Source organism: Micropterus dolomieu, linkage group LG13 (genome assembly GCF_021292245.1).
Source record: "Micropterus dolomieu isolate WLL.071019.BEF.003 ecotype Adirondacks linkage group LG13, ASM2129224v1, whole genome shotgun sequence".
Taxonomy (NCBI): Eukaryota; Metazoa; Chordata; class Actinopteri; order Centrarchiformes; family Centrarchidae; genus Micropterus; species Micropterus dolomieu.
The window spans coordinates 25108659-25122319 of record NC_060162.1 but is presented as its reverse complement, the minus strand read 5'-3'; the positions used below and the strand labels follow the sequence as shown (position 1 = coordinate 25122319).

General features: G+C 41.1%; 2 non-coding genes and 1 pseudogene across 2 annotated transcripts; 2 read left to right on the top strand and 1 right to left on the bottom strand.

Annotated features, from left to right (window-relative positions):
• Positions 1–2673: 2673 nt before the first annotated feature.
• LOC123982412 lies at positions 2674–2781 on the bottom strand. The gene has a single exon (XR_006827965.1). It is a non-coding gene; the product is annotated as a U6 spliceosomal RNA (small nuclear RNA).
• Positions 2782–9615: 6834 nt separating this feature from the next.
• LOC123982285 overlaps positions 9616–13661 on the top strand; it is a 19999-nt pseudogene continuing 15953 nt past the window's right edge.
• Positions 9779–9885, top strand: LOC123982409. Its single transcript, XR_006827962.1, has one exon. It is a non-coding gene; the product is annotated as a U6 spliceosomal RNA (small nuclear RNA).

Genomic DNA, 13661 nt, shown 5'->3' with positions numbered 1-13661 from the left:
ATTCCCTTTTTAGGCTGCGAATGCTGTCATTTATCCAGGGTTGCTTACTAGCTTTAGACGTAGGCCTAAACTTTAGAGGAGCAGTAATATTTAGTGACAACAAGCAGATATGATTGAAGTGATCGACCAGATTGTTGGTGTTGGAATCAGACAGGTGTTGGCTTTGGCTCTGAAAGAATGTGCAAAACTTTGAAACACTTTGTTCATTAAAGATGCGACAACACACGGAGCTTGGTGAGGCGGCATGAGTAACGGGCGAATCGCAGCTAAAAACAATACATCTGTGGTCAGATTTGGTCATGTCCACTAATTCCACAGAGGAAATGCTGACACCCAGGGTAAAAACCAAGTCCAGTGTATGACCACGGTTATGTGTTTGCCCTTTGACATGTTGTTTGAAGTTAAAAGAAGTGGCCATATTTTCAACATTGGTGGGGTCATCAACATGAATATTAAAATCGCCACAAAGAACAATTCTGTCATAATTTAAAACCAGAGTAGATAAAAATTCAGGAAGTTCTGATAAAAAACCTCAAGGCGGTTTTGGGGGGCGATAAATTATAACAAATATGATAGGTTGCAGCCCTCCAACTTTAAGAGTGCGAACTTCAAAGGAGTTAAATTCATCACAGCGTACTTGATGACATTTAAAATTTTTCCTATACACGCTCACTAACCCACCACCACGACCACTGACCCTCGGTTGACTAAAACAATCATATTGAGGCGGACACAGTTCAGCTAGCTGGCTATAGTCATTAATTTGCAGCCAGGATTCAGTTAAAAACATAAAATCTAGATTTGCAGACAAGATAAAATCATTTAAGATAAAAGTACTGATAGAGATCTCACATTGAAGAGAACCATTTTAAATGTGTTTGTTCTGGGTGCTGGAGTTGGTGCAGTTGTCCTAATCCTTAAGAGATTACTATTATTTCTGTGTGGGATGTGCACATTTCGGTTAACTGGTCTATACGTGATGATGACAGGAATAGAAGTCTTTGGAACAGCGCTGGGAGCAGACAGCTTTACAAGTGAGTGGAGTGTTTGTGTAGCCTAAATAAATGTTTAAACACAGGTGGAATGCTTTTGGTTTACTCTCTTTTCAAATGGGGGAAACCAAATTAGTACCTGGGTCATCCCGTCTGTGTCCCCCTCTGGTCAGTGACATCATTGCTCAAGAGGGATGCCCTTTCCTGCAGATCGGTTAGAAAGGGGTGGAGCTCCGGTGCCCCCTTTCCTCCGGTGCACAAGCGTTGCATGAAAGTGCGTTTTTTACCCACCGAAGAATATGCTTCAGCTTCACCAAAAGGAATTCCATTTTGTAGCTTTTCTGTCAGATATTGCCTCATTTTCTTCATGCAGTCAGTACGTATTAATATTAATGACGGGCGTTTCACTGACATGGAGCTCCATCCCATGCGCCACATTTCAAGTTGATTGTGATCTATAAAGGAAACTTGCTTGTGTGTACGGACGGTTTTATAAGTCTGAATATTTTTTGGCGTACGCCATTTTTGGCTTTTGGGCGCACAAACACTTTTAGAAAGGTTGCTACGCACAGTTTTATAAATGAACCCTGGTAGGTGTGTTCTTCAGCTTCCCTGGGTTCACTCACCTGACAGTAATCACCACTCTCACACCTGTTCCTCATCACTCCAATCACCTCAGCCTACTTAAGACCAGACCAGCATTCCAGTGCTTCTTGTATTGTTTATGGTATGGTGATGCACCAGCTATGATGAGGGTGGTGTGGCCTTCCTTGGATGGCAAGTGGGTTCAGGTCTCTGTATCCACTTTGTTATGGTTATTATGTGTCTTAATCTTGAGACTTGAAAGCACATTTTAAGTTTCTACTCTTCCATGCATATTTAATACAAATGTTGTGCATTTTAAATAAAACCTTTTTCTGTGTCTAAACAATCATTACTCCATCGTTTACTCCTCATTTACTTTACAACCCCTGAAGCTCTTCTCCATCTTTTATCCCAGCAGAGGATTTAACCGCTAACTGCCGAGGAGAGCCCCCCTTCCCCATGGCCTTCACTTCAGATTAGTTTGCTTGTGTGTTTTTTTCCATTACTTGTACTACTCACCTTTTACTCATCCACACACCTTTTACACTAATAACGCCTAAAATCCCCAAATTCCTTTAAGAGTTGTTCTGCTTAGTTTAATAAATACCCTTTTCATCAGTGTGTGGACTCATTTGCTGCAAGTCCTGAGCCGGGTTTGCAACACTAAATACTGCCTGCCAATTCTTTCTGATGTTTATGAAATTCACAGAAAGGGTAAGGCCAAAATTCCCTGACACTGAAGGTGTCTGGCCTCAATGTTTCTTTGAGGCAGCAGGTTAAACTTTGGGCCCCAAACCTAATCCACCCCCCATGACACATCCCAGGATAACTGGGAACCTCTCAGACAAACTGAGCATCTCTCTGTGGAATCAGCTGTAGGATAAGCAACACTGGAAAGTTCTTCACGCCAATTATATTTTCCTGAGCACTTGGGACACGGACAATACACTTTCTAGGCAAGGTGTTGCCTCCTTGCTGCTGGCACTCACCATGTCATGATTTTGACTGTAAGAAGCAACAAGGAACACTGTCACTTATAAAGGACACACATCCTCAGCAGTGGTTCGAGAAGAGCTCGGGGCAAAACGAGGAGATCAAAATGTGGAAACGCTTCACGAATTTGCGTGTCATCCTTTCGCAGGGGCCATGCTAATCATCTCTGTATCTGTATCCAATGTATCGTATGTGCTGCCTGAGCAAGCACGGAAGTCCTTCCTCGCTGCCTAACTTTTAATCCCCTACTTGCGCAAATGACCCTTTTGCAGCAGTGCAGGCTGAGGCACCTGAAATCCATTCTTCTTTGTTCCAATTGTTCCAATTTCTGGCTGGTGATTGACAGTCAACAGCGATGCCCCGCCTCTCCGCATTTCGCTCCAATCACTGTACAAGATTTGTCCTGCTGTTCTCTGGCTACGGAGCCCTAGTGGGCTTGTTTGTCATTTCATGCGAGGTTACATTCATCAGAATCACTTTTAGTGGCCAGGTGTGTGTATACATCCAAGGAATTTGACAGAATAAGCTTAATAGATCTTTGTCATGAATATCAAACATTTTATCAGAGCAGATTCATTAAATTATTACAGATATTCTGACATCTCTTTATATTTGAAATTAACATTAGCTTGATGGGAACGAATCTGACCCAAAAATTTCCGGTATGTTGCAGTAAAATGTGGATTATTATTTAGTTGCTGTACTGACCGACGATAATGACATACTGTCTGATTTACATAGTTGTGTCAACTACCTCCGGAGTAAGGCGCCGGCTCCCGGCATGCAGATGGAGAACGCCATCCGCTGGTCAGGAGCAGGGACAGAGAGCTGCTACTGAATCTCATTCACCAACACCACAGCTGCCCTGCCCCAGCAGCAGCAACACAGCCTCTATCGCGGCCGCAAGCCAGTGAGTGAATTCACATCAGCTGATGTGAATTCTAAGAAAAATACCATTAATAGTCTTGTAATCAGACTTTTAATGCTGCAGACTTGTTATCACTCTTTATATGATCAGCACTTTCAGATGAAGCTTGTACATGAGCTGCTGTCAACAGGATATGTGTGTGGGGGTCTTGGCTGAATGCTGGTGTGATCCGGTTCAGACCAACTTGTAGTCAAAAAATACTCTAAAATGAGATACAGATGGAAACTTCAGGTCAGTTGGTTATCAGGTATAAGTATACATACAAGGAATTCAACAGAATAAGCATAATGTTCATATCACGTGAAGTGGAGAGGGCCCACCACACTGGGAAACCTGGAGGAGACAGATCGAGGCCTATCGTGGTGAAATTTCTGACATACAAGGACAAATCAACCATACCACAACGCACCAAGGTGATGAAGGGATCCAACATTTACATAAACGAGGATTTCACAGACACAGAAGGAAAAGGAAGGAACTAATGCCGGAGCTGAGGGCGGTGAAAGATAGGGGGGACATCGCATATCTACGTCAGGACAAACTGATTATACATCCACGGTCCAGCACACCAAGCATCCAAGAAACATGTGATCACAGGTATGCTGAATATCTAGTCATCCAATTATGCCATTACACTCAACTCATACACAAAATGGAACAAATCAGCCACTACAAAGGATTATTGACGATAATAATCAAGAGCTAAAAACCTTCCCTATACACAGATCATTACCCATTAGATATAGAAAATGACATTGGTCCTGAAAATAACTTTTCTTGGTAACAACTGATACTACTACACAGATGAAGAGTTTTACATCTCTATTAAGACTGAAAAAACAAATATCTATAATCCATTTTAGCAGTCAAAGTCTGTATGCCAATTTTCACAATATTAAACACAATCTAAAACAATTCAAAATGCCACTGCTACGCAGACGACACGCAACTCTACCTATCCTTCCCGCCAGATGATCCCACTGTCTCGGTGCGGATCACGGACTGTCTATCAGACATATCTGCATGGATGAAGGCTTGCCAACCTCTCTAAAACTGAACTCTTGGTCATTCCAGCCAAGCAATCTATCCACCATAACATCAAACTACAAATTGACTCCGCAACCACCACTCCAACCAAGGTGGTGAGAAACTTGGGTGTCATGATTGATGACCAGCTGTCCTTTTCAGACCATGTTGCTACTATCTCTCGGGCATGCCGCTTTTCACTATACAACATAAGGAAAATCAGGCCCTACCTCACTCAGTACGCCACCCAGCTTCTGGTACAGGCCATGGTTATCTCTTGCATCGACTATTGCAATGCCCTCCTAGCAGGTGAAACCCTTACAAATGGTTCAGAACACAGCAGCGCGTCTGGTTTTTCATCAGCCCGAAAGGACTCATGTCACTCCATTACTCAGTGACCTCCACTGGCTCCCCGTGGCCTCCAGAATCAAATTCAAGTCACTAATGCTTGTGTGGCAGGTTGAGGGTTTTTCTCCCTCCCACCACTATATGGCACTGCGCTGGTGCCTTGACAACTGGCTGCCACTGCCATGGCCTATAAGTACAGGTGGTGATGCACCTCTGTCAGTCTCTTTTTTACCTGGACTGGGCATTTTGGCTGTTGGTGAAGGTGATCCGGCGTTGTGGTGTGCTGATGCGAGTGCTGTTACAGCTGTTATGGCCTGCAGCGCAACAGTTTAGCCGGTGGTTAATACCCCTAAACCTGCAGTGTCACCAGGCGGCGTCCTGTATGCACACGTCATTGCTCTCGGTCCGTGTGTGCTGTCTGCTTGCATGCTGATGGAACTGTCTGCTGTGTGCGGGTAGTGCATCGCGGTTAAACACAATGCTCCCTTGATTGTTTTAGAGTGAATGGTTTGCTGTGCGGGCTGTCTCGATCTGGCCTGTGGAATTTGACTGAATATATACCATGCGAAATATAATATAAATGGTGCTAAATCTTCCCTTCCCTTCCCTTCAGTGATCTGCTGCACTGCTGCCTCGGCGGGGGGTTTGAACGGCGGCTTGGTCTGTCTTTCTCGTGCCTTGGCTTTGGGCGTCGCTCTCTCTCCCCCTGTGGGATTGCCCTCTGCCTGGTCGGCCCAGTTCCGGCTGTGTCTTGGCTCTAAGCGGGCTGCCGGTTTTAGCATCTTTTTGTTGGTTGGGTCTAATTATTGTATATTTAGTTTATACAGTTGGCATTTTGAGGTGTGTGTTTTAAATTTTGGTTGGTTTGAATTAATTGATTTGTACATTTTGATTCATTTTGGTGTGTTTTGCTTTATCCTTTTAGCCACTGTGTATTTTAAATAGTATATTGTATATTAAATTAGGCCCATACTTAATTTTATTCAGTAATGGCATGCTTTCTTAATTAGTATATGTAGTTGGTGTGGTTTCTTTTGTTAAGTTACTTTTGGTTTGGTTGTTTTTTTAATTAGTATTTTGTTAATAAAATTATTTGTTTAAATGTGAAACACTTTCTGCCCTGGCTTCATTTCAGACGAACCTGTGTGATCTATCAATATTATTTCCTAGGGTGAAATTCCCTAGGTGGCGTTGTTGGCAACTTATTTAAGTTATTATTACGTATTTAAAAAGAATCACACCCTCGTCTTACTACACTTGTATACAGAGTGACTACTAGGTCTGCATAAACCTAAACTCCATAATACAAACTTACGTTCCTTTTCGGCCACTACGCTCCTCCAACGAACGCCGCCTGGCTCTGCCATCCCTTCACACAAAGCAATCCCAGTCCCAGCTATTCTCGTCTGTGACACCACGATGGTGGAACAAGCCACCACACACCATCAGAGCAGGGGCGTCCCTCTCTAACTTCAAGAAGCTCTTGAAAACTCATCTCTTCTGAGAACACGTCCTCTTATAACACCTCTAACTCCTGACCTGTAACATGCACTTCCTGTGTTCTTCTACTTCTATCCCCTACAATGATCTTGTATTGATTGCACTTTTTGTCTTCCCTAGGTATCTACCCCATTGATGTGATATGTACTGTGAGCTCTTACTAGTATTTATTGCTGCTCTTACTACTATGTATTGTCAGTTGTAGATCTGTAGTTGATGCTCTGTTGATGCTTGTATGTTGTTCCTCAAATGTAAGTCGCTTTGGATAAAAGTGTCTGCCAAATGAGTAAATGTAAATGTATGGCAAAAAAAAAACAATATGTCATTGTAAGTTGCATTTATAGATCACCAGGATCTAATATTGACACATTTAAGGATTGGATGGAGGAAAGATTTACATTACAAAAACAAATCAAAAACAAATCCAAAATCTATTTTTATCTGTGGAGACTTTAATATTTAATCCAAATAAACAAACAACGGCAGAGGATTAATACAGTGTACAGCCTTTTACTTCTCATAGTGCAACATTAATCGATAATATACTCAGTTAGCGGACTACTAATAAATTATATCAGTGATCACCTCCCAGTTTTCACAGTTTATGACAGCAACTACATCATAAAAACAGGACAAAAGTACACTATACAGACAGGTCAGGACAGAAGAGACCATGGATACATCAAAAGATAAATTGATGGCACACAACTGGGAACTAATTTATAAAGAAAAAGATATAGATAAACTCTATGATGAATTCATAAGAACATTTATTTACATTATTATATGATTAACATTGACCAATTACAAAATATAGTAGAAAACAAAAACAAAATGATAGCCCATGGTTTTCCAAAGGATTAAGAAATGCTTGTAAAAAGAAAAACACACTGTATAGAATATTTATCAAACATAAAACTACAAAGGGTTAAAAATAAATATAAAAAAAATATAAAAACAAGTTAACCAGTATTATGAGAAAGTGTAAGAAAGAATACTACAGTAATAAAAATAATATGGAATATGGTATATGGAATATTCAGCATTATAAGAAATGGCAATAGACAAACTGATTATCCCCAGCACTTTATTGATAATACAAAATGTATTAATAATATGGAAGATGTGGTCTATAACTTATAAGGACCAAACAGACATTTGAAGATAGATTTGACAATTGTTCTTGAAGCTGTAGAGGAAAAGGAAATAATACATATCGTTAATAATTACAAACATAAATCATCAACTGATTATAATGATATAAAAAGGTAACTCATGGTATATCCAAACCACTCACTCACATTTTCAATTTATCTTTCAGAACGGGTCAATTTCTTACGAAAATGAAAATAGCAAAACTCATAATACTGTACAAAACTGGAGATAAACACCAATTCACTAATTATTAGGCCTGTCTCGTTACTACCATAATTTTCAAAGATTTTGGAAAAACTTTTTAATAACAGATTGGACTCATTCTTAGAAAAATACAACTTAATTACGGACAATCAATAAGGTTACAGAACAAAGAGATCAACAGCACAGAAATAACTGAAGAAATCACAAATGCCATAGATAATAAAAAAAATATGCTGTCAGAGTATTTGTTGATTTAAAAAAAGCCTTTGACACAATAAATCACAAAGTTTTATTAAAGAAACTGGAACGGCTTGGAATCAGGGTAGTTGTGTTGAACTGAATAAGCAGTTATATAAAAAACAGGAAGCAATTTGTAAAAATGGTACTACACACATCTGAATGCATGGAGATTACTTGTGATGTCCCTCAGGGGTCAGTCTTGGGACCAAAACTGTTTATCCTATATATCAACGATATTTGTAATGTATCTGAAAAGCTAAAAGTTGTACTATTTGCAGATGACACAAAAATTTTATGATTTACAGCAGATTCTGGACACAATCACTTCTGAGCTCAGAAAAATAAAACAAATTCTTGACATACACGAGTTATCATTAAATCTAAGCAAACTACATTCATGGTATTTGGAAACTGGAAACCAATCAAGCAAAGATACGGTTAGAGGGTGTCAACATAGAAAGAGCACATGATACAAAATTCTTGGGAGTGGTGATAGACAACAAAATGAGCTGGAAAAACCTCTGTCATGGTGAAAGTAAAGCACGTGCTAGATTACAAATCACTCCATACTCACTCCATACTGTTCATTGATGTTACCTTATTTAAATTACGGCACAGAAGTTTGGGGAAACACATTCCAAAGTACAATACAATCATTGATAGTACTGCAGAAAAGAGCAATACGTAAAATCTATAATGTTGGTATTTTTACAGTCTAAAGCTTTAAAATTCACTGACCTGGCTGAATTTCAAACAGCAATACTGATGTACAAAGCAAGAAATAAGATTTTACCGACCAATGTGCAGAAAATATTCTCGGAAAGAGACGAGACGTACAATTTAAGAGGGGCATCAAAGACTCCCAGCTTTAGAACCACAAGAAGTTTCAGTATAGCAATATATGGTGTCAAAGTATGAAACAAAATAAAAGATGAGGTCAAAGAGTGCCCAAACATATTTCAATTTAAAAATAGATACAAAGAAACTATTCTCAAGAAATACAGAGACAAAGAAGGGTGTTAATAACAGGGTTTTTAGTTTGTTTTTGTTTTTTGTTTTTCTCTCAGGGATCCAGATGTAGGTGGGGAGTGTGAATATATTGAGTGCACGAATTGATTGGATAATTTTGTACTGTGCACATTAAATGTTGCTAATTATTAGTTAATTATTTACAGATTAAAAGGGGTAGGAGTTTTACTTCTTCCTGTTTTTTGTTGTTGTTTTTTTTGTGTGTTATTTTGTATGCTTATTTTCAATCACATAAATGTAATTGACAGTCCAGCAGAGTTGAAGACCAATATTTTATTGGTATCATTCAGGTTGGGAAAAACTGCCTGGTAGAATTTAGACACACCATTACGATTTACTGGTTAATTAAAAAGTGAATTCTTGATCAGTCAACTAACGAACCCACATGCTGTTCAACAAGCTTATGTTTATTTCAAATATAAAGAGATGTCAGAACATCTGTAATAATTTAATGAAGCTGCTCTGATAAAATGTTTAATGTTCATGACAAATAGATTTATTGAGATTATTCTGTCAAATTCCTTGGATGTCTACACACACCTGGCCACTAAAAGTAATTCTGATGAATGTAACGTCGTATGAAATGACGATCTAGTGGGCTGTGTGTTCTCGGAAATGTGGAGAGGCGGGGCATCGCTGTTGACTGTCAATCACCGGGCAGAAATTGGAACAATTGGAACAGAGAAGAACGAATTTCAGGTGCCTCAGCCTGCACTGCTGCAAAAGGGTCATTTGCGCAAGTAGGGGATTAAAAGTTAGGCAGCGAGGTAGGACTTCCGTGCTTGCTCCGGCAGCACATATGATACATTGGATTCGATACAGAGACGATTAGCATGGCCCCTGCGAAAGGATGACACGCAAATTCGTGAAGCGTTTCCACATTTTGATCTGCTCGTTTTGCCCCGAGCTCTTCTCGAACCACTGCTGAGGATGTGTGTCCTTTATAAGTGACAGTGTTCCTTGTTGCTTCTTACAGTCGAAATCATGACGTGGTGAGTGCCAGCAGCAAGGAGGCAAGGTGTTACCTCCTTGCTGCTGGCACTCACCACAGTGCTCGCATATATAATTGGCACGAAGAACTTTCCAGTGTTGCTTATCCTACAGCTGATTTCACAGAGAGATGCTCAGTTTGTCTGAGAGGTTCCCAGTTATCCTGGGATGTGTCATGGGGGGTGGATTAGGTTTGGGGCCCAAAGTTTAACCTGCTGCCTCAAAGAAAAATTGAGGCCAGACACCTTCAGTGTCAGGGAGTTTAGGCCTTACTCTTTCTGTGAATTTCATAAACATCAGAAAGAATTGGCAGGCAGTATTTAGTGTTGCAAACCCGGCTCAGGACTTGCAGCGAATGAGTCCACACACTGATGAAAGATGGAAACGGTATTTATTAAACTAAGCAGAACAACTCTTAAAGGAATTTGGGGATTTTAGGCATTATTAGTGTAAAAGGTGTTTGGATGAGTGAAAGGTGAGTAGTACAAGTAACAGAAAAAACCACACAAGCAAACTAATCTGAAGTGAACGCTGTCACAGAAATTATATTCCCGGTGAGGGGTTGAGCAAATATTTGAGTTACAACAAACTGTCTTTTAAGAATTTCTTAACAAAAGAGAATAAACAGAGAAGTACTACAACATAAATCAACTGGACCAGAAATTCTGTCTCCTATGACAGTCAGTAACATCTGGCCCAGAGCAAAAGAATGCATAATCATTTACACAGTCTAGGTTTCTATGTTTTGGGGAACAGAGGATCTCTGTTCCCCCCTCTCATCCTTGAATGAATATTCCAGGAGAGGAGAGGAACAACAAGAGGGGGAAAACACCAAAACAATCTCACAGCTCTGACCTAAACTATAAGTATAGAAGAAGGAAAGGTTATGGTTAAAAGACACAATACATATATATCTATAAGACATAACAATAATAGTTATAATAAAAGTGAAAAGATCATACATAAGAGATAACATGTAAGAGGACACAATTTTCTACCATAACAAATGCCATGGGGAAGGGGGGCTCTCCTTGGTGGTCAGTGGTTCAATCCTTGGCTGGGACAAAGATGCAGACGACCTTCAGGGGTTGTCAAACAGATACAGAATGACTGTGGGGTCTCATTAAATGAAGAGTAAAAGATCAATGTTGGGACAGAAAAAAGCTTCATTGAAAATGTACAATGTTTCCTTTTAATATACAGTATATACAGAGAAGAGCAGAAACTGAAAATGTGCTTCTGAAGGCTTCATCTCAAGCCCAAGACACATACAGAGCAAAGAACTCTGAGGAAGTGGATGCTAAGACCTGGGCCCACTTCACCTCCAAGGGTGGCCACACCACCAACGCCACCCTCGTTGTGGCCGGTGCATGACCATACCATGAACAATACAACAAGGACTGGAAGGCTGGTCTGGGGCCTGTTCCATGAAGGAGGATTTGAGCTTATCGAGGTAACTTCAGGGTTAACCCTGGGTTTTCAGTACCACGACAGTGGTTCACTTCTCACTATGAGAGATCGCCACGCTGAAAAAAAGTCATAGACCTATTGTGTCAACTTATTTCTTCTTTTTAGCTTATAGCTCTGACAAGCTTTGGATTTTGAACTCAACTCTATGAGTTTAGAAAGTTAAACTTGCATTAACTCATTGCCTATTTGAGACTTTTGTTGTGTTGATTGAACTTGTGTATGTAAGTTAATAAAAAAAAGCTAAGAGTGCGGGGATGGGAGAAAGAGAAAAAATTGCCTAGGTGCAGCATCTTTTGAGTTTGAGGGAAACATATTATTAGGGTTTAGCGAGTACTCGGTTAAAACGAGTATTCGGCACAGATACTTTTTACGAGTATCATCAGAGTAAAATGTGTCAATATCTGTTTCGTTATAAACTATAAATATAAAATTTAAATCAATTACTATTGTGATCAAAAACATTGCTCTGAAGCTCCATTCTGAGGCGGTTCTGTAAATAGTTTTCTAATAAATATAGCAACTTCTGATACCAATTTCAGGCTTAAATATATTCCAGTTAGTCCCACCCACTTCTAGATTAATCCCCGCCCATTCTAAGTACGGCTACAGAAAATTTTATTTGTAGAACCGATGCAGATAGTGGTGTACTTGCTCATGCTAATTACTAATTATACACTACAGATAAGTCATATATTCAAATTCCAACCAAAATATAGACACTTCTGTGGTAAACAAGACTTGTGCTACCGGTAGAAAGGGTTCCCGACAACGGCCTTAAGGCCCTTTCACAAAGGTAGTGATCTCTGTTCTTCAAATGTGGTGTGCATGGGAGTTTGAGTGGGGTATTGCTCAATGTAGGACTCCGAGGGAGCGGGGGACTCGAGACAAAATGTATTTTATATATGGATGACATCAACATTTTATGCACTGACCTTGGACTTGACTGACTGGTTCGGACAGGCCTCTGGGTCAAAGCTGAACAGAAGCAAGACCCAAACCCATTTTTATGGACCGTGGACATTGACTGAGACGACAGGACTCCCCCTGACTGTGACCCAGACTGACCAAAAAATACTTGGGATCAGGTTTGATAGGGAGGGGGAAGGGAAAACAAATTGGGCAGACATAGTAGGGAAAGTCAGGCAGAGACTAGGGTACTGGACACTTAGAGGACTGACTTTAGAAGGAAAGGTTTTAATCATCAAAGCAGTGATTTTACCTTTGCTTTTACTCATCAGTTCTGTTTTTATCCCGCCTAGGAGAGTGATCTTAGACCTGAAACGAGCCATCTTTTATTTTTTGTGGGGCTCCAAGTGGGAAAGACTGAGACGAAGCATGATGAAGAAGCCAAAGGAAAAAGGAGGAAAAGGAGTGCCAGACCTGCACTTGTTCTTAGGAAGCAGATACACAGCACTACAGATCGCAACTGCCACAGCCCCATCCAGAAACCCCAAGACCGCAGCAATGACACGGTTCTGGATGGGGTCCTACCTCAGAAAACTTAAGATCTTACCCACAAGTCTCAAAGTACCAGTGTTTTTTAACCTGCCACCAGCCTATGCTTTTATCCAGTCATTTTTAAGGCATTTTAACCTTGAGCAGGAGGAGTTGCAGGTTTTAACCACTCACCGCTCTCTCATTTCTGTTGTGCAGGAGAGGGAACCAGTGAGTCCAGTGCGCTGGCTTGCATTCGGCGAGCCCTCAACAGTTTGGTGCAACGTGAACCATCCAGCTCTTCCAAACAGACTCCGGGACCTGTCATGGATGGTGGCTCATGAGATCCTCCCAGTCAGGTCCGTAATGCACTCCCGGGGCATGTGGGCGCACTCAACTTGCCCCCGACCAGGTTGTGGCGCGCCTGAGTCGGTAAGGCATCTGCTCTGGGAGTGCAGCGCTGCCGTAGAACAGTGGGCAACGGCCGGCTCCTTGCAATTCCCGTACTTGCCAGCAAGGGAGGTCCTCACACCACAGCTGGTGCTGTACGGGGTGAGCCAAGGAAATCAGATACCAGCACGTACATTTGCCAAACAGTGGCTCACCCTAGCCGCCATCAAAGACGCCATATGGACCTCCAGAAACTGGCTGGCAAGAAAGCACATGCAGATCCCCCCCGTGGCTGTGATCCGGATGGCCGCAGCAACGGTCCAAACGGCCAGAGCTGCAGGCGGCGGGCCTAGGACACAGCCACAAAGAAGAATCGC